This window comes from Podarcis pityusensis, assembly GCF_964106645.2.
Source record: "Podarcis pityusensis genome assembly, chromosome: 7".
Classification (NCBI taxonomy): Eukaryota; Metazoa; Chordata; class Lepidosauria; order Squamata; family Lacertidae; genus Podarcis; species Podarcis pityusensis.
The window spans coordinates 89,905,398-89,931,573 of record NC_138031.1 but is presented as its reverse complement, the minus strand read 5'-3'; the positions used below and the strand labels follow the sequence as shown (position 1 = coordinate 89,931,573).

At 44.3% G+C, this 26,176-nt stretch overlaps 1 protein-coding gene across 3 annotated transcripts in view; it reads right to left on the bottom strand.

Annotated features, from left to right (window-relative positions):
• Window positions 1-22,942, bottom strand: part of SEMA5A (semaphorin 5A) — a 134,537-nt gene extending 111,595 nt beyond the window's left edge. The window contains exon 1 of one of the 3 annotated variants that reach the window (XM_081012944.1): window positions 22,629-22,942. The gene's annotated coding sequence lies outside the window, so the exon portion shown is untranslated. Of the gene's footprint in view, window positions 1-9,024; window positions 9,153-22,628 lie in introns of those variants that run through there. The other 2 variants (XM_081012942.1, XM_081012943.1) reach the window with 2 other exon arrangements.
• Window positions 22,943-26,176: the final 3,234 nt, after the last annotated feature.

Here is a 26,176-nt window from a genome sequence, read left to right as displayed (position 1 = left end):
AGGCTGACAGCATAAAATATGTACACACACAAACACAAACACACACACACACACACACACACACACACACACACGTTCCATGTGGTTCAATGGGGCTCACTCCCAGGGAAGCAGGTACAAGAATGCAGCCTGAGAGACAGAGGCTTCTGTAAAGATGGCTGACAATATCATTGCTGAAATGAGATTTTAACCTAAGACTCCCCAGCTCACATCTTATTTAAATAATGCTATCAGCGTTCTAAACTATGTGGGGAAACAGTAGCGGGAGCCAGGGACATACAATAGTACAAGGGAATAATATGGGCAAATATGTTTACATATGCTTAAAGCTTGATTGACAATAAGGATTTATAGGAAATGTGACATCACATTCACAGCTGGGGTGCCTGGTGCAGAGGAGAATAGGGGCCCTTGCACTTCTGACTGCGGTACAGAAGAGGGAGTTTCAGCAGAGGCAGCTTGTAATGAGAGGCTTGAAAGTGAGGTTCTCTTGGCAGTTCTTAGAATCACAGAATTGTAGAGCTGGAAGGGACCCAAGGACATGGCTGCCAACTTTCAGATTTGAAAGTAAGGGATCAGCAGCCTCCCCTGTCCCGGAGACAGTCTACGGGATATCTAACAATCTGGGATAGCAGCGGGAAGCAGCGCTGGAATAAGGGAATTTCCAGGGAAAAAAAGGGAAGGTTGACAGCTATGCCCAAGGATCATCTAGTCCAACCCCCTGCAATGCAGGAATCTCGGCTAAAGCATCCAGGCCAGATGGTGCTCAGTGCAGGGCCCCATGAAAAAGCCTTTTGAGTGTTGGCCCCACCACTAAGAAGTGACTTGCCTCTACATTTTGGTGACAGTTGCAGACACACCTCTTTCATCAGGCTTTTTATTGGTGGAGAGTTGTGATTAGTGAAGTCAGTTTTCAGTACAATGCTGTTACTCTGTTAGTTATGTAGCAGTTTTGTACAAATTGACTTAAATTGGCTGTATTATGTTTTGTTGTATTTTATTTTGCTATACATTGCCCTTTCTCTGACTGTTACGGAGAAGGGCACTATAAAACTAAGTAACTACACAAATTAATGGAAATAATTCCTTCTTTTTATTGGACTCCCCCCCCCCCCCTGGCAAAATGTACAATAGGATGCAGTTATTCCTACAAGCAGCTATAGTAATGAAATCTGCACTGTGTGATGTAGTTGGCAGAAAGGCATATATATGCACAGGACTCAAAAAGTTAGCTTGCAGTCACAAAATCATTCTTTTCAACCAACAAAACAAAAGTTGCATAGTTCAAAAACCATCCACAACAGCTTCTTTAAAGAAACTGAACGCTTAGTGGGTGGGTTTCTAGAGCCATAAATTCCAGTCTTGTCCCGAAACAGTAAACAACAACCTGACAGTGTGTTTCATCAAAACTGCATCCATTATTAAGCAAGGGGGACCACTCTCCTGCCCTGCTCTTCCGTGAGCCCCTCTCCTCTCAGATGGCTCAGCTACGTTCTAGAAGAATAGCAGAGCAAAATCAATATGGAATGGATGCACCTGCCCCAATCTGCTTCTAATTTGCCATTATCCCTCTCTAGTTATAATTAATTTTGTGCAGCCCCTTTTTGAGACTTTAATCTTTGCAAGGGAAAGGGGGGACAGGGAAGATAATTTGCTTCCACTGAACATGCATTTTTCATACCCCAGAGGCATATTTTAAAAAATCATCTCAATAGGTTCTGAAAACTTACACGGAGGTTGCAAGATTGCTAAAATTCAAACCAAAAGAATATCCTATAAGGTTAGGCGATACTCAATGACTATGATAAAAGTTTCCGAGTCAGGCTTGCTTGCTGGCACTTTTGCACTGTTGCTATTTGGGGATGGGATTCAATCACATACCAGCAAATTCAGCTCACCCAGTTAAGTGGATTTTGAGCTCTTGCACAACAAATCCTCTTCCCTCCTAAAATTAGACTTTCTGTGACAACGGAAGTAATAAGTAATAAGTAATAAGTAATAAGCAACAAGTAATTTTAGAACTACTTGGCTCTAGCTGGCCACTGCTGAACTAGAATGTAAAAATCACAAAATCAAACCAAAATAAATAACTCTTGCTGGTAGATTTCTGTGGCTGAGCTCTAATGGGCTTCAGGCCCCTTCAGAAGCAGAGGGGAAGGAGAAAGGCACCAACTTCAGGCCACCAATAACATCAGTGAAAAGATATTTTTAATGCTTCTGCGGCTTTTGATCCCATTGGCCATGGAATCCTTCTGGAGTAGGTCAAGGAGGAGGTGCTTGTCATAGGGGATCATACTATTAAAAGTGTTGACATCTTTTAGGAGGGAAAGAAATTGAGAGTCCCAATTAAGTCCACATTGAACAGAATCAAATTTTCTAATGTTTTAGCGGAGCGATGTCAAACTGGGTTCCCTCTCTGAAGTCTTCTTGCTGAATCATTCAGATCAGCAGCAGAGTATTCTGGGAGACTCAAATGTTTCTCACTAACAAAAAAAACCACAACTCACCCTCCAAAAGACACCTTGAATAATTTTGAATAATTGAATAATTAAGTCATCTGAAATCATAAGGTATTTTCTAAAGATATAAATCAATAGAAATAATGTAGTGTTGCTAATGCAATAGACAAGCTTACACATTCTGCTGCATGCTTCTTTTGCTTTCTGTTTTGCAAAACAGTTTTCCTCCAGGAAAACCGATCAATATATTTTTATTATCTTGATTTCACTGCTCCCTTTTCTTGGGCCAATAGGATTTTTATATGCCTTCTCTGAAATTCAGATAAGGCTAGTTTCTAAAATGTTTTACTGGTGCACTTTAATTTGCCCCATTCACTATATATTCAATTTTATAGAACAGACAACAAGGTCTAAATATCAATTTAATAGAAGTCATTACAAAATACCTGTGTTGCAGGTATCTGTTCATGAGAAACAGATGAGCAAGCACCAACGCAAACCCTCGGCAGGACATTGTGATTTATTTGCAAAACCCTGCCAATAAAATAGCTCACATCCCTCCCAACTTGGATCACATAATGGATAAAGGTCAAATGCAGGAGGTTTCCTTAGACACCGTTGTCATCATTTTATGGGAGAGGTTCAGTTATTGCAGCCTGAAGATATGGGCAGGATATGGCCCAAAATTTGCCCTTCTTGGCTAATAGTGTCTAGCAAAGGAGGAGTGCCCAGCTGGGTTCAGCGAGGGGTTAATGACCTAGCAACTTGTAGGTCCCAGTTAGATCCAGTTTTGCTTCCTGACTCAGATGGAGCATCTTTTAGAAAATAGTTCCACTGTTCTATAAGCAGTGGGCCACATACATCAATACTTTAAGTTACTAACATAAGTCAGCGTTATTTTGCCCACTTCTATTAATACCCCAGTAACAGTCTCTCCTGGATAACAATAGTCCTGCCATAGTTATCCTTTGGAAACATCCAAGTTAAGAGTACTGTAACTTGTTGGCACTGGAACAGCCCATGAAAGCATTGGAAGGCAGGAGCCAAGTTTTTAACTGGGAGTCATGAAATCATAGCGCTAGAAAGGACCTTAAAAGGCATGAAACCCGCCCACCAACAAGTGATGCAGCAAATGTGTTGCTACATCATCCAAAATGGGAGGCCATCGAGACTCTGCTTAAAAATCTCTAACAAAGGGGAGTCCTTCCTGGTCGAGGCAGTCTATTTCATTATCCAACAGCTGCGCCGTCAGGAAGACCTTCCTAACATTTATTTGAAAACCACTTCTTTGCAATTCACTGTGTGGAATATTTCACCAAGACAGAAATAAATCCTCACTGGCTTGCAGCTTGTTTCGAAGCACAATTAATTGGCAGGCCTGCTTTCAACCCACAAAGCCCTAAATGACCTGGGATCCAAGTATCTGTAGGACCATCCTTCCCCATATCTGTCTGCTGGCCAGGGCCACCCCCACCTCCAGGTGCACCCGCCTACTTCACCTTCCTTTAGGCACTGGCTGGAAAGGGTGTCATCCATGATTTCCGTTTTCATTTTCTGCTTTTGCAGGAACAGCGCTGAGCCGAAAGCACTCAACAACAATAATACTCAAATTTAGTAAACGTTAAAAGTAGGTAACCATTACCATGAGAATAAGCAGATTATTTTTTTTAATGCACAAGCTGCAAATTTTGGGGTGCCAGGGAGACCAGGCGCTCGGGTTTTCCTCCAGCCTGAGATCTTAAGCCATCCTACATTTCCAAATTCCATTAAGCTGTTTGATGCCAGCCTGTCTTCAAATGTTAAAATGCATGTAACAGGTTGCGGTCTCAACTTACCGCCCTGCCCTGTTTCATGTTACCACAATATTAAAAATAACACACATGTAGAAGAATGCTTTTGTATACGGAAGTGTTAAAACCATTCCCGGCATAGATTCATTATTGGTTCAGACATACGACTGCAAAAAGTTAACCTTTGTGGAGCTTTATGCTGAAAAAGAGGCATGGTGGTTTCACTGCTTTTCTAATGTTACTGACAGATATATATCCCCCAGATTATCCCAACAAATAACTCTACTTACTGCACTGTACGGTGTATATACACATTGCTTCATATGACAATAAGCTCAGGAGAAATGAACTGTATCATTCATTTCCTGATGAATTCAGGAGTCCTGAGAACAATTAAAGACTTGGTAGAAGTAAAACAAAAGTCCCCAACACCAAATATAATTCTTAGCATTTGGGTGGACTAACTGCAACACTTCATCTGTCTCCTGAGAAATCTCTGTGTGGGACAAGTAGCTACAGTTAGAACTAGATAGGGAACAACTGATTGGTTCAAAATTGGGAAAGGAGTACAACAAGGCTGTATATTGTCTCCCTGCTTATTTAACTTATATGCAGAATTCATCATGCGAAAGGCTGGGCTGGATGAATCCCAAACCGGAATTAAGATTGCCGGAAGAAATATCAACCACCTCAGATATGCAGGTGACACAACCTTGATGGCAGAAAGTGAGGAGGAATTAAAGAAACTTTTAATGAGGGTGAAAGAGGAGAGTGCAAAATATGGTCTGAAACTCAACATCAAAAAAACGAAGATCATGGCCACTGGGCCCATCACCTCCTGGCAAATAGAAGGGGAAGAAATGGAGGCAGTGAGAGATTTTACTTTCTTGGGCTCCATGATCACTGCAGGTGGTGACAGCAGCCACGAAATTAAAAGACGCCTGCTTCTTGGGGGAAAAGCAATGACAAACCTAGACAGCATCTTAAAAAACAGAAACATCACCTTGCCAACAAAGGTCCGTATAGTTAAAAGTATGGTTTTCCCAGAAGAGGAAGAGATGCGTAAGTAGCAGTCTTTTCACACAGAGCTATCTAGTACAGTGGTACCTCTGGATGCGAACGGGATCCGTTCCGGAGCCCCGTTCGCATCCTGAGTAGAATGCAACCCGCGACTGCGCATGCCACGATTCGCCGCTTCCGCGCATGCGCGTAACGTCATTTTGAGCGTCTGCGCATGCGCAAGTGGCGAAACCCGGAAGTAACGCGTTCCGTTACTTCCGGGTCGCCGCGGAGCATAACCTGAAAACGCTCAACCTATAGCATATTTAACCCAAGGTATGACTGTGTATAAAATAATGTAATCTAACAGTAGAGTTTATCTCAATTCCAGTTGATTCAAAAAATAAAATAAAAAATAAACCAAGGAGTTCGTTCCACTTGTTGTTGCTTCAATGTCCAGTAGAAATAAATTTAGGTATTTCAATATAGTTTTAATTCTATAATAATCCAAAGTAATTTTGCCAGAATATAGCTATGATCCACTTTTTTATTCTTGAAACTTGACACAATGTTTAGTCTCAGTTGTTTTCTCCAATATCTCAAGCTTCTTTGAATATGAAAGTATTAATAACTTCCCAAACTAATCAGAGTCAATTAATTCCACCAGGTTTGTTCTAAAAATCAGATATATATGTCCAAGTTCAATACTGATGTAACTATAATCACAGGTCAAGGTCAAGTTTAAATACAGTCTCAAGTTCAGGTCAAATTTAATTCAAGTTAAAAGTTTTAAAAAACCATAAAATATCCAGATTGGTATTTTAAAAGCTATGTAGATTCCTTGTCCATTAGCTGGCTTTAACTCCAAAAATTAATCCACAGTTTTTTCCACTTGTAAAGGTTCTCATGCGATATAAAATACCCACAGACAGGAGTAGACTTCCTTTTTAGCACTTGTGATGCATCAATTAAATGGGAATTAAAAACATGTATGCATGATGATTTGTTTAAAACTAATTATACTGGTTGCCAAGTTTGTACTGAAATTAATAAAGCATAATGGGAAGGGGATGCTTACTTGATAAAGGGTGCATAGACCATTATCTTTGCCTGCGTATAAAAGGACTCATCTGTCCTTAAATATGGCCATGATGAAACCAGAAATCAAACCAAAGTAGCCACAGGGAGGCATATACGGAAGATGGCTCCTGCCTGGGCCTCAGAGTGTGGGGCCAGGAGAAAAGCCAGTGCTGGGCGACCCATTTATCATACGTGTAGAAAGGTAAATGTCATAAAATGGAAGCGGCTGTCTCCCAAGAAAACAGCTTTACACTGCTTATTAATGGCTCTCAGGAATTCATTCACGTGTGGTTAATTAAATCCTGACACCAACAAGCTCTTTAAAGAAATGAATGGATTCAGTATAAACACAGATAGTTTAGCACCACAGGGATCTCTAACATTCATCTTCCATGAAAAAGATGTGCTAATTGCTCCCTTAATCATCAGGTTCTTAATGATATTTTGACACAAGGAAAATCAGTGTGTCTTCACAAAGACGTCTGCAGTAAAAAGAATAGTCAATGAAGAAACTGAAAGCCTATAGAAGACACTTTCCAGTTGCCTCTTACGCTGCAGCACAGCAGAGCACACCTGGCCCCATCGAGGTCCCACAAACCCCGCCAGTCAAGGCCTTAGCATCACCTGAGGACCCCTCTCTCGCAGCTGGAGAGATGTGGAACAGGCTGACACAGTGCAAGACTAAGGGCAAGGCTCAGTCATTCTGGACACACTTCCACGGGAAGTAAACCCCAATGAAGTCATAGAACTGCACTGTAAAGCAGTATCTTCAGCAGGTGTATCTCCAAACAACCCTCTTCATCTGCAAAACAGCACTGGGTTGCCCTAAGGCGAACAAATCACAGATTCCCTCTCTTCTATTAGCTACATTCACACTATTTAACCATTTTTTCCAGCCTCCAACCTGTCATTCTCAGCTGGCCACCAGTGCCCTTCAGCACTGCAATCAAGCTACACAAAAGCCTAAAGAGATGGAAATCTCTTCCCTTGAAGCAACACAATAGCATTCAGAATAATGTAACAACCTAGTACTCTAGTGCAGCCCTGCAATGAGGGAGTAAGACCAAAGAAACCTCAACTCAGGAAGCCATTTAAAGACACGAGGGGGACAAGAGACCAAAAGGAGCATACGCAATTAGCAAGATAAGGAGGACTTTGGAATCTTTCTCCACTTCAGTTACTATGAATTGTTGCTTTTTCCTTCTTCAAACATCACCACCACACCTCTGCTTCCTGCAGGTGAAGACACTCCCTCGCCTACCTGCCTCCCTTGGCAGTTCAGCTGCCTGAGGCTAGAACTCTAGGCAACGCCGTCAGAGAATCATAAAACTGTAGAGTTAGAAGGGACCCCCAAGGTTCATCTAGCAGGATGGATTTGATTTAAATCAAATTGATTTAAATCACTAGTCAGTAAGACTTGATTTAAATCATTTTTTACAGGAATCTTTTGCCCAACATGGGGCCCAAAGAGCCTGAGATAGAAGTCTCAATCTGACAATGTTTAACTCTTCCCCTTTGGGATTCAACACACAAATAGTCAAGTGAAGCAGAAATTTTGTCCATTTCACCAGTGTAGATTCTCATCCTCCCTGACATTCTCTCTCTCTCTCTCTGCTGGCACCATTCTTCAAAAGGGCGGGTGTCTGCACTGGTGCACATGCTAACGTTTTGATGAAGAATGACACAGATGAGGAACTGGGGAAATTGACCTTAAAAGTTTCACCCTGTGGAGACCAGAAAGAGGGAAATTAGAGAAAGTGGCCTTGCTGTAAATGCTCATGGAATGGAGGAGAAAGGGCATGAAAGGGAGCAATGCTGAGTCAAGAGGCCTTTGGACCAAGGAGGCATTTCTATACAGGAAGAAGAGTTTAAAATGTGGAAAGAACTTCCCCAAATGTGTCAAACTCTAACTTACAAACCTGATTTAAGCACATTTAAAACTGTATTTTAAACTGTGGCAGGTGTGAAATTGGTGGCAGCACACTGTTCACGCAGCCCTGGTGCCATTGCATTGTATCGCTGGGATCCACCAAGCAGGGGCGGGGGGGGCATACAGACTTTCTTCATCTCTAGGAGTGGTGGTGTAAGCCCACCCTGAAAGAGCTGGACATGGATCTCAGAATTCCCCGAGTCATTGCTATATATTTTTAGCTATCTGGTGCCTTAAGCTCTGGTTTCAAACCAAGTTGCTCTAACTTGAAGAAGAAGAAGAAGAAGAAGAAGAGCAGCAGCCAGGGAAAGCGACTTAGGGAGCAGGTCTACCACTCCGTGGGCTCCCCTACTTTCCTTGGGGACCCATTTGCCTTATATCGGGTGTTGGTGGGACCAGAAGGAGATCCTCTGAAATGGAACGGGGAACCTGGGAGATGCATCCCCATTCCTAACCATTTCAGAGGTATGTACTGTAAGTGGAAGAAGTCTTTGGATCAAGGTCAATTTTTCTCAGGCAATGTTGTAGCACAACATTTTGAGATTCCCGTTTTGCAGGGGATTGGAGTAGATAACTCTCAGGGTCTCTTCCAACTCCACAATTCTATGAATCTATGTAAAACAGCTCTCCTGTGAGTGGAAGGTGCCTTCCACATACACAAGGATGGCTTTGGACAAAAGTCTGCTTCCAATTTCACATTCCATTTCGTTCTCTCCGCCCACCCCCATAAACACACACTTGCAGAATTGAAGCATACTCACGTCACAGCCTGAAATATATCTTTTCTCTGCACTGCAGGCAATACTGAGATCGCTTCCCTCTGGGGTCCCCTGTTTGTGCTGTTTCTAACATTACGCATGTCTAGAAATGACAAAAGCGCAGGCACCAAAACGCCACAGAAGCGAGTCGCAACAACGACTCTATTCCATGGAGATCATAACTCTTGATGGTGTGTGCGTGAGCCTCGGCTGCATAAATTAGCCTTCTCAATGCAACTTTGTTTTTTTCTCCCACTCCAACTTGTCTAATCAGATTCCAATCATACAAAGAAAATTACACAGCTGCTTAACATTCCTGCTTCCATTGACTTCAATGCAGACAAGGCGTCCGCTGGCTAAATATCTTCCCTGTTGGTTTATGTTGGATCAGGGCATTAGGTCAGTGTCAGCCTCTCTGAAAGAAAGGGGACTATCAGCTCTCTGCGTGTGCACAATAGACAAATCCATGCTGATAGAGATCCTGGCATAAGCAACCAGACACTGAGACCACCTTTAACTCCTGCCATTGTTACATAGGTGTCACTGACAGATATTAAAGCTGACGGGAAAGATCACAAAACCTCCTCAAAGCTGGCTGCATTTGCAAGAACTAAAGGGGCCTGCAGTCTAGGCACACCAACTTCTAGTTTAGGAGCTCACATCTGCCTTTTCATTTTTCTTCCATTTGGGCCAGGCATGTTCAGAATCCAAGAAGTCTCTTACGTGGACACAAGTTGAAGCACCCCACTTGTGGGCAAGCCTTAACCATGCCGAAATAGACTCTACCCTGAAAAGTCACGTAACCAGGGCTTTTTCCAGCTGGAACTCAGTTCTGGCACTTCTCATGTGGGCGCCATTGTCTTTATAAGAGAGCAAGGGAAACGTTCATGGTGAGTTTCGGAACCTCTTTTTCTTTTCTTTCTTTTCTTTTTCTTTTTCCTACAATCAGATATTATTATTAAACTTTTCTTGGTTTACAAAGGTATGCGCAATGTCTCTTTTTCAAGCTAGGAACCTCTTTTCTCTCTCTAGAAAAATAGCACTGTGTGTAACCAGAGACCATCCTCTGCTGTGAAGTGACACATTTGTTTGTGGAATTTGTATCTTACATTTCCACCATAAGACGATCAAGGCAGCTTACAAATATAACAAAACGGAAGTGAAAAACCAAGCAAGCAAAACATAAATGTAATCAAACAAAGCCATCCAGATTTGTCCCTGGAAAGTCACTTTTCTTCTTTAAGTTTTCAAAGTTTTTAACCTAGCTCAAGGTTGTCACCTGAACTAGCCAGATGTTTAACTGATAATCAATCTGAGTCAGTTCATCATTTGAAAAATAAGACTTTAGAGCCGTCTTGCCCCAAAATGGCAACTAGACATTCTGCTTTGCCAACTGTAACCTTGGTTTAAGGAACCATTTGGCCCCTTGCTTATATATCTGAGTTTCTAACTCTGTGCATCAACCTTTTTATATATACTTCTTGCAAATTTATCTTATTAAACATTTGTTTGGGGTCTTAAAAAAAAATTTAGGGTAATGTTCAGATGTCACAAAGGCACTCCAATCTGTGCTGAGCCAAGCTACCTTCTGTTGGAAATTAGCTGCATTGTTTTTTTCCTAAGCCAAGTCCTGCAGGAATCATTGTGGGCTTGGCCAAAGCAAAACTGAGTGCCGCTCCACAGCAACCCGACTGCTGTCCCTGTGTATGTCTTTATACGCCCCCAGTTTTCAACAGAACAACTCCAGCCCATGAATGCATTTGCAAACAAAGACGTTGAGTCCTACACAGTTAATATTAGGACTTTAAAATACTGTGGAAACTGATAAGCCGATAACAGTGTTTACAACAGATAGCACTGTAATTTTTGCAATTAAAATGAATACTTCTGTTCTATTGTGTCCTTTCACAAAGAACGTTTCTGTATATAGAGTTATATCTTCTGCACTGGCTTGCCTACCATCAGACAGGGTCTGTTCTTAAATACAAAATAACCCAATAACTTTAACAGCTGCTGATGTTATCACAGTACTGGATAGGTCTTATCTTGATTTCATGTCTGCTTAAATTTTAACTATTCTTCTGGAGCAACTAGGGGGGGGAAATATTGGCACATTTATGTGAAATTTCAGAAACCTGGTTCTGGATCCAGCCCTCTCATTTTGAAATATACTATTATTGGCAAGTTCACCTCTGGGCAGATCCCCCAGGGACAACAGAACTGTGGCAGGCGTCCTCCCTTCAGAGGCTACCCAAAGAATTCCAAAAGAAGGTGTAACCTCTCGCCAATAAATAGGTGCAGCAGTTTTGAAGCACTTTAGGATTAGCCAGGACTTGAACTGGGAGCCTCCTGATCTATGCCCTGGTGTCCCTTGGGATGAATGAGTGACCTCCCAAGTTTCTGTGTGGCTCCCACCCCGCCTGCCCAGTCAAGCTAATAGTTGGACAAATCTATCCATTTGGGTTTCTCTCAGATTATCACTTCTCCGATCTCAAATCTCCTTTATCACATACACAGCCCAATAGGACAATGACAATAATCCACCAACAGCATACAAATCAATATGGCTAACCTGATCCAAAACACCCACCCACCTCACTCACACACGAAAACAAAGATCACCACAGCCAATCACAAGCAAACAATCACACCCTAGGCCAACCCCAACCTCTCTCACCACCAAAGGAACACAAGTGAACAACACAAGCAACGCTGACACCAAACTTTACATACATTAAACATAATAGAAACACCGCCACCCGACCCCACCCCCATCCATCTTCCTTCTCTCCACCCCCCCTTTCTTTTTTCCTTTCTTTTTCTTCTCCCCCTAATGCCTCAACAAATGAAACGGATTTGTAAAAATGTTACATGGGGGAAAAAAATACGAGGCATTACACTTACTTCTGTAAAACAAGAAAATCCTTAATAAAATATTTTTTAAAAAAAAAATTAAAATAATCAAAGCATAAAAAAAAATTCAATTTGTCACATTTCCACATCAATTTGCCATTTTAAAAAAAAGTTTGCATGGAAATTTGCATGCTAAAATGCATTTTGGTATGTTATTTTAACTAATTATACATTTGTGTATGAGCTTTCCCCTATTATTATAAAAACGTAACTGATAGAATTCTACAGGATGTGGTATTAGTGTGTGAAAACAGTCCCGATCTGATGATTCCCCAGATGCTGGAGATATCAGGTGCCATCCTGGCGCCCAGGCATCTTTGCTTGGTCACAGGTGCCTAATGCTCCGGGCGCCTGGCTAATTTCAACACTGGCTGCACAGCAGCAATACATGTTCACAGTTAAACATAAAGCACCAATGAAAACAGTAGAAAATAATAATTCACGTGGCAGGTTGCAACAGTTGCAAAGGCCTCTTGGCCTAAAAAAGTCTTCCAGAGACACCTGAAAGTCGAAAGGGGAAGTGCCTGCCATTTCTCTGCTGGAAGAGTGTTCCACAGCATGGGATCAGTGGTGATAAATGCCTGGTTTCTTGCTGAGCCAAATTGGGCCTCTGTAACTTTGAGATGACTAACAGCTCTCCTCTGAATGATCTCCAGGATCTGGCTGGGATATCAGAGCTGGGATCCAAACCCCAAAATCTTGGCACTAGAACTCCCGGCGAGGTTTGGAGCTTTGCCTCTGGCCTTACCTAGGTGCCACATAACCCAGCTTCATTAGGGGGATGAAATGCCCCATACTGGCATTTCCAGAGGAAGGTCTCCTTTAAAAACCCCACTAAATTTGGCATAACTTTGAAGGGGGAAAAGAAGAAAAATGGAGAGCAGGGATTCCTCATACCCCAACAGCTTATAGTCAGTGTCCTGAAGTGGTACCTGCAATGAGGCTGGGGTGGGGCAGGAACCCCTCCCTGCATTAAATGGGGAACGTTCAAGAGGGAGGAAAGTAACAAGGAAACATTTCCCCCTTCTACTCTCCACAAACCTTCTCTACCCATAATGTGTTATTTACATTACTATCCGAACACAGCAGGGAGAGGGGATGTGGGGAAAGTGATTTTTCTCTCTGTCCACATGCCTCACTTCTCCTGAGCACCAAAACCAGGGTGGCGTAATGGTTGGAGTGTCTGATGAGGACCTGAGAGAGCAGCGTTGGAATCCCCACTCAGCCATGGAGCCCCCGGGGGAACCTCGGGCCAGTCACCACCTCTCAGCCTAACCTACCTCACAGGGTTATTGCGAGGATGAAATGGGGAGGAGGAGAACCATGTACACCACCTGAACTCCTCGGAAGATAAAGGCGGTACGTCTATAAATGGAACAAGCCCTACTGAAAGCCTCATGTTCCAGACTAACTGGGTCCTTGAGGAGGAACACACCTGTTTTTTGAATTGATGGGGAACCTTTTTCATTCCCATCTGCACTACCTGCCAGGGTTGTGGCCAGGGCAAAAGAGGGTGGAGCAATGAAGGTAAATCCCACCTTTGTTTCTACACACATCCTCCAGGTAGATAAGCAAGGGGCATCATCATCCAGCAAAGAAATGAAACAAAACAAACTCAGGGTGAGGGGGGAGCATGGCCTGGGGAGACTGCTGAGGGCCAGTTAGGGAGGCTTGGAGGGCCACATCCAGCATTAGGTTGCCCACTTCTGTGTTAGGGATAGGAGTACACTGCAAAACATTGTCAGAGGTCAGCACCTGTAGCTTAAAATAACCACAGATACAGGTGCTCCTGAGAAACGAAACCACATGTCACCTGCATTATTTGCACACATTATTTTGCAACAGAAATAAGAGGTATAGCACATTAAAAAAAGAAACATATTGATAGATTCCACAGTAAAAAGAAAAAGAAAAAAGAATGGTGCACAAGTTCATCACATTTCAACCACAAGCATTATCATTCCCATTTCAACTGTCTCGCTAAAGTTCCATCAAATATTACATGCAGAGGCTGGGATCAACGAAACCACAAGAAGAAATCCATACTCATCTCTGCCCACAAAAAAATGGTGTCCAAACAAGATTTGCCCTCCCCGTCCGCTTGCCTGCTTGAGTGTTGGTGGCCTGGAGGCAGCCTAGATCAGCCTTCCTCATCCTGCTGCCCCTCCAGATGTTTTGAACTACAACTCCCATCAGCCCAAGCTGGAGGGCACCAGGTTGAGGAAAGGCCAGTAGAGAGCAAATGTACTACAGGAGAACATGTTTCTTACCAGCTTGTCTGCCAAGGAAACTCTACTGTGGCTGCAGAGGCTTCTGATACATCCAGGGGCAGTTGTTCCCAAGCTTTCCCCCTCATGGACCCCTCTGAAAATTGCTGATTGTCTTGGGGGGGGGGGAACTTAATTCTTTTTCTGCCTGTTGCAGCAATTCTAATGTGCTGTGCTAGATGCTGTATGATTTTTAATTGTATTTTTATTGCTTCTCTGTTATCTATTGTATTTTATTGCATTACAATCAATGCAACGCGATTCATGAAATAAAAGCAGCAATAAAAATACAATTCAAATCAATATGAATATTGGATGCAATGGATGTGCCACCCCGTCTTTAGCTACAAATCCCCAGACATGCTGTGCACCACCTGAATGAAGTTCACAGAACCAACACCCTATGTGAAATGAGAATGCCCCAACCGAGAGCAAACCTCACACTTCTCTGAACTGCAGCTAAACCCTAGAGAAGGAAAACTGGTGAGCAAACCATTTTCCCGGGAAATCTGTCTGCTGTTACTGATCTTCCAATCCATAACCTTGCAGATGAGCAATGGCGCAGTCAGGTAATTTTAGCCTCTGGAACCAATGGTCTCATGACAGGAGGGAATGTATACTACCACACTTACTTCACAATGTGGTCAGCCACCCCTGCTGCATTTTGAGAACTCTCTTGTTGGTTCTGCCAGGACCCTGGCCCCAAAGACCTGCTCCGATGGAGTCACTGTGGATCAGTCTCCAAACAGCCCTGGCATTTACCAGAGCAGTTTGAAAGCGGCTGAAGTAAACAAAGTTCACAGCTGAGAAGTATCAAGAGCATGGTCTTAGTCGTAAGAGCATAAAGGGACAGAGCAACCGCCCACAAGCAATCTTCAAGGGCCACGTCTGAACCAAAACTCCTCCGTCGCCTCCCTCACTCCATGGCAGCCACCTGATCCCACTACTACCCTCCAGTTTTCTTCTCATATCCATAACTAATTTCCTTTCCCCACATTTTATTCACCCTTCCCTCAGGCTACCAGGACCTTTTGTCTGCCTTTGCTTTTTAAAAGGTGTGGGGGTTTTCCTAGCTGTAATTATAAAACAATTAAGATATTATATTACTTTTGAATAAACAACATGAGACCAGATGCCTTTTGCTCTGTCAGCTAGCAGCAGCTTCCTGAACTATCCCATCCTAGCTAGTCATTATAAGAACTGTAACTTGAAGAGTTGGCGGCCAAGTTTCTTTTTTTCTTTCTCCACCGCCATTCCCCTTTCCTTTTGTGCTATGTATTTTAGATTGCAAGCCAGGAACACTTTTGGTTTTTATTGATCTGTGAATGTGAGAAAGCTTTAAATAAATCATAAACAACTATAAAGGCACAATAATCAAGATGCAATTAACATTGCCAATTAGGAGAAAGGCATGCATTTATAAGTTACATGGACCACTGGAAATTGCAGAATGCACAAAAAAGTATACATTTCCTACGACAGAGACACAAAACTTTTGACCAAAGAGAGACCCAAATGTACAGAAATCCCCATCTGCCTGCATAGCTTCACGCCTAATTTTTACAAAGAACTACCGGTAATTTTCAGCGGCAATTGAGGATATTTTTAAACAAATGCATGTCTTTTTTTCTGTTTCCCTGGAGCATTTGGGCCTGCCTTCGCCACTTGCTTTTCAAGAACAGCAAAAGCCCATCTGCCCAGGAAGTGTATCAGCAGCTCCTGCACTCAAGGATTCCTTGGGGCAGCTTTCCAAAGCTGTATAGGGCTGTTTGCTGAGGGGCACAAGAGAATGAGCTTATCAGGCAGGGTGGGGAACTTGGCGAAAAGCTGTGTCTTCAGTACCTAATTTTACCTGCAAAGGCCTGTTTGGGCTCCAAGATTCCTCAGATTTTTGGAGGGATTCAGAAGAGCAGACTGCCACCTGTTCTTGGCTGGTCAATCCTGCAACGCTCCAGGCTAGATGTTTAAAACTAGTCTACCATGAACAGCTGGCAAAAACTATATGTCACAGAGAGGTCAGTTTGAAATATGTTTTGGCACGCCTGATAGAACACTCATTCTTTCAAGTCAGCAATACTTTGCAGAGACAAATTGGAAAAGACAAAACCCATGTGCCTTGTGTTTTATAGCCGATTTCACAAGAGAATGTAAAGGAGAGTAGCATGGAAGAGAAAAAGCCAATTGATTCTCTCTAGCGTATTTTTATCTTATTATCATTATTTGTTAAATTAGTTTGTGACTTTATCTTGCCCAATGCCATATTAAAGAAACACAAAGACATATACTGAGGCATTTGAGAGTGTGGGAGGATAAGAATCATGACTCTTCTTTAGCAATTAAAATATTTTAATGCCTTGCTCATGCGACAATACAACAAGTGCTCATAATGTTGATCAGACACTCAGCTTAACGGTTAGACTTTGTCAAGACCTGCCAGGACTCAAATCAGGAGCCTCCTGGTCTATTGGCTGATGCTGTTTGCTGAGCGGGTCCTGGAAAATCCTGAGGTCTGCAGTTCCAGAATGGGGGTTGTCCTCTGTGACGGAAGAGGCACTACTCGGACGTTGAGACAGAATGAAAGACGGAGGGCAAATAAGGCTACACTGCAGACTGCAGCATGGGATCATTCACAAAAAGCCACAGGCTCTCCCTAAGTTGGTTTGGAGATAAAAGCTCGTGGAAATGGCTTTCTGGCCTGAGAAACGGGCTACCTTTGTCCCTCGCCCATCTGGCTCACTGTCTCCTTGCGCTGCCTCCAGCCTGCTTGCTCCACTGCCCATCCCTACAACCTCCCTTCATCCTACTCAGCTCAGACCAAACTGTGTCTTCTACCTCTGCCAGTGCATGGCTTGGCTTCTGGGCACCCCTTTCCATGGGAAGCCTTGAGCTTCTCCTATGGGATGCCTCCTATGGGATGCTTCTGCCATGGTTGCCTGCAGTGGGAGTGAGGAACCTTCAGACCGCAAGTCCAATTCACTGGTGCTGTCAGCAGATGGCCAGGAGCACAGGGTTACATCCTGCCTTGGCTGCACACATCTTTTTCCATGATGGTGGCAGGATTTAATTCCTGCTCATCGAATGTTTTGATCTCATCTCATCAGTAGCAGGTTTTTGGAGGCTCTGGAGGGGGGAGCTGTCTGAAAGCCCTTGGCTCCGAGCCTTCCTCCTCTGGGGTTTCCCTTGGGGGCTCCCCAGCTGGTACCTCCCACCACTCCTCTTCATCCAACCAGTGCATGACAGCTGAGCCCACCCACCTGTCGAATTTGGCCTGCCAGGGGCTGGGAGATAATAATCTGGCCCACAGACCATGAAAGTTTATCCACCCAGGGAATGAGTCTTTGGACCAAGGTAGCAGCATGCAAGTGCTTGACCAGCTAATGCAGTCTTACACAGAAGCACAGCATCCTGGTCATGGAAAGTAAGTCATCACTCGATGCTGCAGTCACTTAGATACATCCGTGCATGTGTGATCTGGCCCTTAACCCTACTCAGAAATTACCGGTATATGTCTGACCAAGCCCATGCGAAAAACAAAGTGCTGCTTGCTTGCTTGTTGGTTATTTATTTACTTACTTGAAACATTTCTGCCCCACTGTTTGAGTAAAAGCCTCCCATAGCAGTTAACATAATTGCACACTTAAAATAACAACAACTCCCTCCAAAAGCAAACTTGAGTGCAGAGTGCCTGCAGTTTTGCGGTGAACAGTACTGAGGAACAAGAGGAAGGTATCAGAATGTTCAGAGTAACTCCAATGTCTACAGGAGATTAAAAAAAATATTTAGGAGGGAAAATCTAAGGGAGCAAAGAACTTGCTCAAGAGCTCAGTTGCTTAGAACATGGTGTTGATAATGTCAAGGTTTCAGGTTCAATCCCCGTAAGGGACAGCTGCAAATTCCTGCATTGCAGGGGGTTGGACTAGATGATCCTCAGGGTCCCTTCCAATTCTACGATTCTAAAAAAGAAAAGAAAACAAACCACCCATCCCAAATAGCCGAATGAGGCCTGAGTACACTCAGTGACCATGAAATAGTGAGACTCTGTTGGGGAAACAAGAAAGAAAACTGGAAGAGATGGAGAATATGATGCAGTGCCCTGAAGGAAAGTGTTGCTTTCTTCCAGAAATCCTAAAATGGAATGCTTCACACTGCAACAGTTTGTTGCAGCTCCCACTCGTAGTTATATAAAAGGGATGTAAAACAGAAGTAGCAGAGGGATCTGACAAAACCATGGGTGGCAGTCAACTATGTCTTACTCAGAGTAGACCTATTGAAATTAATGGCCCCAACCGAGTCATGTTCCCTTCAGTGGGTCTGCTCTGAATAAAACATAATTGAATACGACCTACAGAAAATTCAGCATTTTAAAAAAATCCCCACTCTGCTCAAGTAACAGAATAAAAGGTGACACTGTTTATTTGTAAAACAAATTTGTCCCATTTGTAATCTTTGAGGAGATCCTGCTGAACATGCACACAGTTTGTACTTTGCATTTCTGAGGTGCTTCAGAGAAAGAAGGAGCACACATAATACAGTGGTTTTCTCATCAGCTAATTCAAAAAACTGCAAGAATATATGCCCAGAAGGAGGGAAATTATAAAATTTAAATTACCACCTATGCAAAAACTCAAGCACCATCTCCAAATGTGTGAGCCTCATGTTTCATGGAACTTACTAATGGGCTGTTTGAATTATACAGCTTGACATTTTAAAAAATAAAAATCATTCTGCCCCAAGCATGTATGCTTTAATAGAATGCTATTTAAATCTGAACACTTCAGAAATATGTGGTTCTTATAACCACCCCTTAAAAAAACCACAACCACTTGTTTCTTAAAGGTTCAATTATTTGCTTCTAGAAAACATTAGGATATTGGCTAGATATAAACTTATAAATCTAGCTAATCAATTTGTTTTCTGAGATATGCGAACCAGCACATTTTCTGTCAATTAAAATGCCATAAGGATTATTTTCTGTTTAAATTTAGCATTTACACTTGGCAACAAACTGATACTCATTTATCAGTTCAGTACTCGGCACAATAAGGACCATTTGCACAATACGTCAGGTTATTCTCTGAAGATTTAAAGGCCAATAAATCAAAACAGTCTCTGGGGCCTCTTACACAAAGAGATACCTACGGTATTTTATGAGCAAGCAGAACCCAACTGGTATTCTGGCTTCAGATGGTGTATAATAAAAGTTATTTCCCACATTACACAGAAACAAAATTGTGCGCTGGTAGTATTTATTCAAACAAAGTCCTGCATGCAGACACAACTCCATGACAAGAGTTCACAAGCAGTTGTTTGTCAAAGCCACACATGGACAATATCTATATGGGCATCTTCATCATTCAACAACTGAACCCACCGAGGGAGAATACAGGAATCAAGCGTAAAGCCAGCCACTGGGATGCATGCATGCGCTAACACATGTGCTTGGTGACACAATATACATAGGCTTGAAACTCCACAGCATAATATGCAAGCAGTAATTCACTATTATAATATTAATAATAATTTATCATTTATACCCCGCCCATCTGGCTGAGTTTCCCCAGCCTCTCTGGGCAGCTCCCAATCGAGTGTTAAAAACAATACAGCATTAACTATTAAAAACGTCCCTAAACAGAGCTGCCTTCAGATGTCTTTTGCTCGAGGGTCGCATAACTAGTTAGCATGTATATTAAACGTCACAATACATGTAAACAATGAAGCATGGCTTTTAAAATGCCAGTACTCAAATCCCATCTAGTCCACCCAAGCAGTGTTTGAAATTAGCCAGGTGCCGGGTGCATTTTGCCCTGGCTCTTAGCCGCCTGCAACCAAGCGAAGATGCCTGGGCGCCGGGAAGGCACCTGACATCTGGAGGTGCCTGCCTGGGGATCCTTGGATCTGGACCTGGACTGTTTTCACACACTAAGACCACATTCTGTAGAATTCTCTTGGTTATATTTTATCTGCACAATCAGAATGAATTTCAGGAAACAAAATGCTTCTTCTGTGCAGCCTGAACAGAAGCACTGAACGACGTTATAGTTAATTGTTGTCACTTGTCTTCACTTACCCTGCTCACAGTTGTGAAGAATATTTATACATTATGAAAGGTCTGTATCAACGTTAAGAAAAAGAGGTCAGAATAGGCCAATATATATGTGGACTGTCCCTGGATCAAGTGACTTTTCTTCTTTGAGTTCTCAAAGCTCTTAACTGAGCTCAAGGTTGTCATCTGAACTAGTGAGATGTTTAACTGAGAATCAATCACAGTCAGTCCATCATTTGAAAAATAAGACTTTAGAGCCGCCATGCCCCAAAAGAGCAACTAGACATTCCATTTTGGAGACTTGCAACCTTGGTTTGAGGAGCCATTTATTGCCTAGCTCATATATCTTGGTTTCTAACCCTGCATCCAAGACCAAAAAAATGCAGCCAAGAAAGGCCTGCCTGAGTCTTTGCCTGTTGACTGATCAAAAGTATGCTGCTTTATAAAGCCTTTAAGGATAAATGGACTCTTGATAAAAGGATTCTTCTTTTTAGAGTTATTAATTTCATGCTACTGTGATAGTTTTTCATAAACAGTAATGTCTTCTTATTTAATGTTTGATGCAAGTTCCCCAATGAATCATTTTAGTTAAAAGGAAAAACACAGGTGTGGCGAAATCAGGTGTAACTAACCTATTGCATTTTTAATATTGAGTTGGGAGCCACTCAGGGTGGCTGGGGAATAAACAATAAATTTATTATTATTATTATTATTATTATTATTATTACTACCCTCCAGATTACAGCTCCTACAACCCCTGACAATTGGCTTACCTGGAGGTCCTCTGTGCTACGCCTGTTTTAAAGAAAGGACTATCAAATGGGCCAGAGTCAACCTGCAAACGAAAAGGGCTCTGAATTTTATGTAATTGTTATAATAGCAACATATGCCCTCTGATTCCTCTAGAGCAGGAAGGGCCAGAGCTCAGTGCATCTGCTTTGCATGTCAAGGGCCCCAGGTTCAAACTCCCAGACAGGTAGTGGATTCCAGGTAAGAAGGCTGGAAAAGGCTCCCTGTCTGAAACTAGGGACAGCTGCTGCCAGCCTGTGTAGACGCCACTCCGCTAGGTGGGCAAGTGATGGGACTTGCTCTAAGGCACTTTGCTCTGTCAGACTGAAGTAAATAGGACAGGATTTTAGGTGCTGGTTCTCTTAGACTGCAACGCTAGGAATAAGCCCAAAGAGCCTAAGCTTACTAACTTCTTTTAAGCTGTCTTGTAGGTGGGTTCACAAAAGTTACTAGGCTGAAAAATAAAAACTTCCAGAGAAAAGAAGCCCCATCACCTGCGGTCAGCATAGAAACATAGGCTAGTAAAAAGAAAATAAATTTGCCTTCTCCCAAGTGGATCCCTCAGTTGCCTGCAAGGAATTCCTGGCCAGTTGCTAAATGCAAGGCACAGGTTTCTATCCTTTTGCTTAATGAGCGCAGCATCATAGAAGCCAAGTCAGAAATTTAACTTGATTCTTCAAAGGCAATTTAGCCAGCCAAAATCTCCCTTCTCCCCTCCTCAAAGATCAGAAGTGCCAGATAACATCAAGGACGGTTCTGCATAATGGAGAACATCTGCACAAACCCTTTGGCTTTTGACTCCACCACCTTCCCTCTCAAATCGATCTGGTTTTTTGGCGTGTGTTCCCCCCCCCCCCCAACAAGGTGCCCAACCAAAGAACCTTTTCTGGAGCCTTCCTTGTGGCGCCCCCTGCCGGTCGGGGCGCAGACTCCACAGCGGGAGTCCAGAATGTGCAGGAAATGGTAAAGTTAAAAGAACACCGACGGCGCGACCTCCGAAGCCTCAGCGGAGTGCAGGGCACAAACGCGCCGCCTCCCCTTTCTCCTCCCCTCTGCTCGGACGTGCTCTCCCGCAAAGAGGAACCGGCCACACAAGGGCTCCTCGTCACCGCGCAACATCCGCGGCCAGAGACCGCTCCTCGCGCAACGCCCCCGCCCTCCCGACGGCTTTTCGTCCACAGACGCCCCTTGCTTCCCGCACCTCCTTCCTCCGCCCCGTCGAGAGCAGGTTTGCCCGGGGAACGCCAAGTTTCCTTTCCGCACGAGAGCCCCCGCCCCGCCCAGCGCGCTCCTTCACCTGGCAACGACATCCAAGCTTGCAAGCCCAGCGAACTCCGTGGGGCTTCTCGGAGCGGGAACACTCGCACGACCAAGCGAGCCTCGAGTAAACCCCGCGGAAATCTACCGGGCTTGCCTTGCGAGCAATCAAGGAAGGTAACTGAAATGATCCGACGCCGCTTCCCGCGAAGAAGACCCAGGCCCCCGGGAAATTGCCTGCATTGCAGAGGGTTGGACTAGATGACCCCCGGGGACCCTTCCCACTCTACCATTCTCTAATCCCAAGGATGTACTGAGACGGGGGTACTGACGGGGTACTTACCCCAGGGGAAGCACCATAGCGGGGCCCGCGCCGCGTGGTGGTCGCCGAAGGGCAGATCCGACGGCAGCTGCGGAGAGCTCCCGGGGGCAGCCCCGCCAGCGGCAGCAGCAGCAAGGGCGGCGCTTGCCGGACCTCCGCGCTCATAAAGCGCCCGGCGGGGATCCTGGCGAGGCTCGGCGGGTGGAAGGGTCGAGGGGGCGGGAGGCGCCGTCCGGAGCGGGATCCGCGGGGCGCGAGCGGCAGCGCAGGACCAGGCGCGCCCGCAGCAGGTCCCGGCGGAGGCGGCAGGGAGGCTGAGGCTGCTGCGGCTGCTGCTGCTGCTGCCGCGGTTGCCGCTCCTCCTCCTCCTCCTCCTCCTCCCCCGAGGGGGAAACTGGAGCCGGCGGAGCCCCTTCCCGCCCCTCCCTCGGGCTCGCCCACAGGGGCGGCCCGGCCCGCCCTCCTGCTCCGCCTCCGCGTCCGAGGTCCGCGCAGCGCGCTGCTTAGAGACCTCCCTCTCTCCGGCTAGGAGCCAGTGACGTCTGCCTTTTGTGCCCGTCGCGGCTGCCGCCTGCTTCCTCGGGAGACCGGGCGTCTCTCCCACGTGCAGCGCGCAACCCGCGGGCTTCAGACGTGCTGCGGGTTGCGGAGTAGGGTTGCCCCGTTTCAGGGCGTGAAGGAAACTTTCGCGGGGAGGGGTAGCCTTCTCCCCAGAGAAGGGGACAGACGGCGGACTTGTGGGGAGGGGAGACAAGACCACCAACACATCCAGATACTTAGCTGTCATTTAAAAAGAAAGTCAATCAGACATTTCTGAAGAAAGTTAGAACAGAACCCGTGGAGAGACAGTGCTAGGGCTTTGGCGCTGGCCAGAGGGCGCCGTTGCTAAGGTCACTTGATCGCGGTTGCTAGGCAATCGGAGGATGGGATGCTGACACTCCTACCTGGAGTCCCTCCCAGAGCACCCGGAGAAGCTGGATGGAGGGGGGGGAACATGTTTGTTAAAGCACTGTCCTGGTGTCAGCATGATTTAATTCACTCCCAAGTGTGCTTCTTTCTTTACAGAATGAAGCACAGTTGACTGGATTTGATTTGTTTTACTTTTCCAAAGTAACTCCCTGGAAATAAATGGTTTCCTTCTTACCGGCATTGCCTCTGATTTTCCATAACAGATTGGCTGTCTGTCGTGGATGCTTTAGTTGAGATTCCAGCATTGCAGGGGGTTGGGCTAGATGACCCTTGAGGTCCCTTCTACCTCTCCACAACCACTACTGGCCTGCTTGGCATCAGTGGGCTGTTATTTATTTATACAGAGAGAGGTGTGTGTACTTAGGAGGGTGGGTAAGAATAATGCAAAATGAATTGGCAAATGCACCTATAAAATAATGAAATACCTTACAGCTGCAGCAAGTTAACATTCCTAAAAGCTGTACTTTAATACAAGGGGTTTTTGTTTTGTTTTTTGAGGTGGACAAAATGTTTTGCGTGTATATATGTGTTTTGCTGAGAGTTGTGAAACTGCACAAATTTGTTGCAACTTGCTGTATATTCTTGATTTTCTTGATTTCCCACCCAGCTTGCTTGCTTGTGTCAAGCTTGCTTGTGTTTCCCCCTACTCCCCACTCTTATATTTGCAACAGCCCTGTGAGGTAGGCTGGGTTCAGTTAATATATGTACATAAGCAGCAGGTCTCATCACTCAGTAGATTGTGGGATGTGGGGATGCAGGCAGCCCAATCCATATGTAGTGCAGCCGGCCCAGGAAATCCAGCTGACGTCCCTGGGAAGCAGTCTGTTTCCCCCTGTCTTATGTGGTAGGTGGGTAGCTCAGCTGGTAGAGCACGAGACTCTTAATCTGGGGGATGTGAGTTCGAGCCCCGTGTTGGGTGAACTATTCCTGCATTGAAAGGGGTTGGACTGGATAATCCTTGTGGCCCCTTCCAACCCTATGATTCTGCGTATGGTGGTGGGAACTCTTAGGTCTTGCCCCACTCCACCAGGTTGCAGCCCCTGCCAGGTGCCCCCTTTCAGCTCCAGACTCCAGCCAGCATCTCAGGCTCTGGGGCTCAGGAGAGGGAGCAGTCATACCTCCTCTCTCCCACCCTCACATCCCCTCTTGCCCAGGGCCCTGAGATGGAGCCCGGGCACCAATTTAGCGGCAAATCATCCAGGAAGGAGAATAAACTGACTTTTTTGTCTGCTTCCACAGGTAAATATAATGTGAATGACATGGATGAAGGTAAATGCCCTTCTGACCCTGCGTTAGTGTTAGAGAAGAGATAACGGAAATTGGGAATCTTGTGAAATCTTCCATCTTGTTTCACCCAGTTATTCAGCTTTTTGTTCACTTGTTAGATAAAGTACTGTATCTGTTTCCCAGCTTCCCTGCAGGTCCCATGGATATTAATTTCTGTCAACAAGGAGAGCTGTTCCCAATTATTTTGTTACTTGATTGTTTGGATGGCAATGCCTACGTAGTCCAGTCAATTGTAGGCATTACTTGGCCCTATTTTACGCTTTTAAAAATACCAGCCATCTAACAGCCCTAAATCTTACATTGGACACTTGGTACTGATCACTCTGGAATATAGCTGTTATGGAGAAAATCACACATTATTTTGAGATTTCATAGAATCGTAGAATCGTTGAACTGTAGAGTTGGAAGGGACCCCCAAGGGTCATCTAGTCCAACCGCCTGCAATGCAGGAATCTCAATTAAAGCATTCATGGGAGATGGACAAGGACCTCCAGACACTTTTTATATGATTTTGGCATCATTTCCAAGACAACCCTCGTCACAAGGCTGGCAAATCTGGAGCTAGACTTGAGGATCTGATAACGTCTTTACTTTTCTTTACTTAGACTTTGTTAAGATATGTGCAACTACTCATTCTATGTGCCTATTTTATAGTTTTGTTTTTCATCTTTCATTTTTTGTCTGCTATAATTGTTCTCTCTGTTTTATATACATTATAAAATGAAATAATAATAAAAACCTTCGCCAAAAAGCCACCTGTCTCAGGATATCCATGGGTGGAACGAGGGTTGGTGGAATCAATTAAGAACCTGGTGGATGCTGACTGAGTTTACTGGTTTTTTAGATATCAGTAATAGTTATCTGATGAAAGGTAACTTTATTGGTCAGACAATATATTTGAATTCAATAAATCTGAATGAGCTTTTGCAAGTCAGAATGTCTTTAATCTGACACCATTATGCTTAAGGGGTCTTGCAAGGAAAAAGAATCAGATTGGTGCAGTTTTATTATTCTGATACTCTCATGACAGAGTTTCCCACATTTGGGTCTCCAGCTGTTTTTGGACTACAACTCCCATCCTCCCTAGCCAGCAAGGACCAGTAGTCAGGGATGATGGGAATTGTAGTCCAAAAACAGCTGCTGTATGTTATTGTCTTTTACTCTCTACAGAGGACGGGGAGAGAGAGAGAGAGAGAGAGAGAGAGAGAGAGAGAGAGAGAGAGAGAGATTGTAAACAAAGCTTTCCCTGAAGATCTTTGTCAGTGAAGAGGGGGCTAAACCATTCTTCTTAAACAAGATTGACGCATTTTATG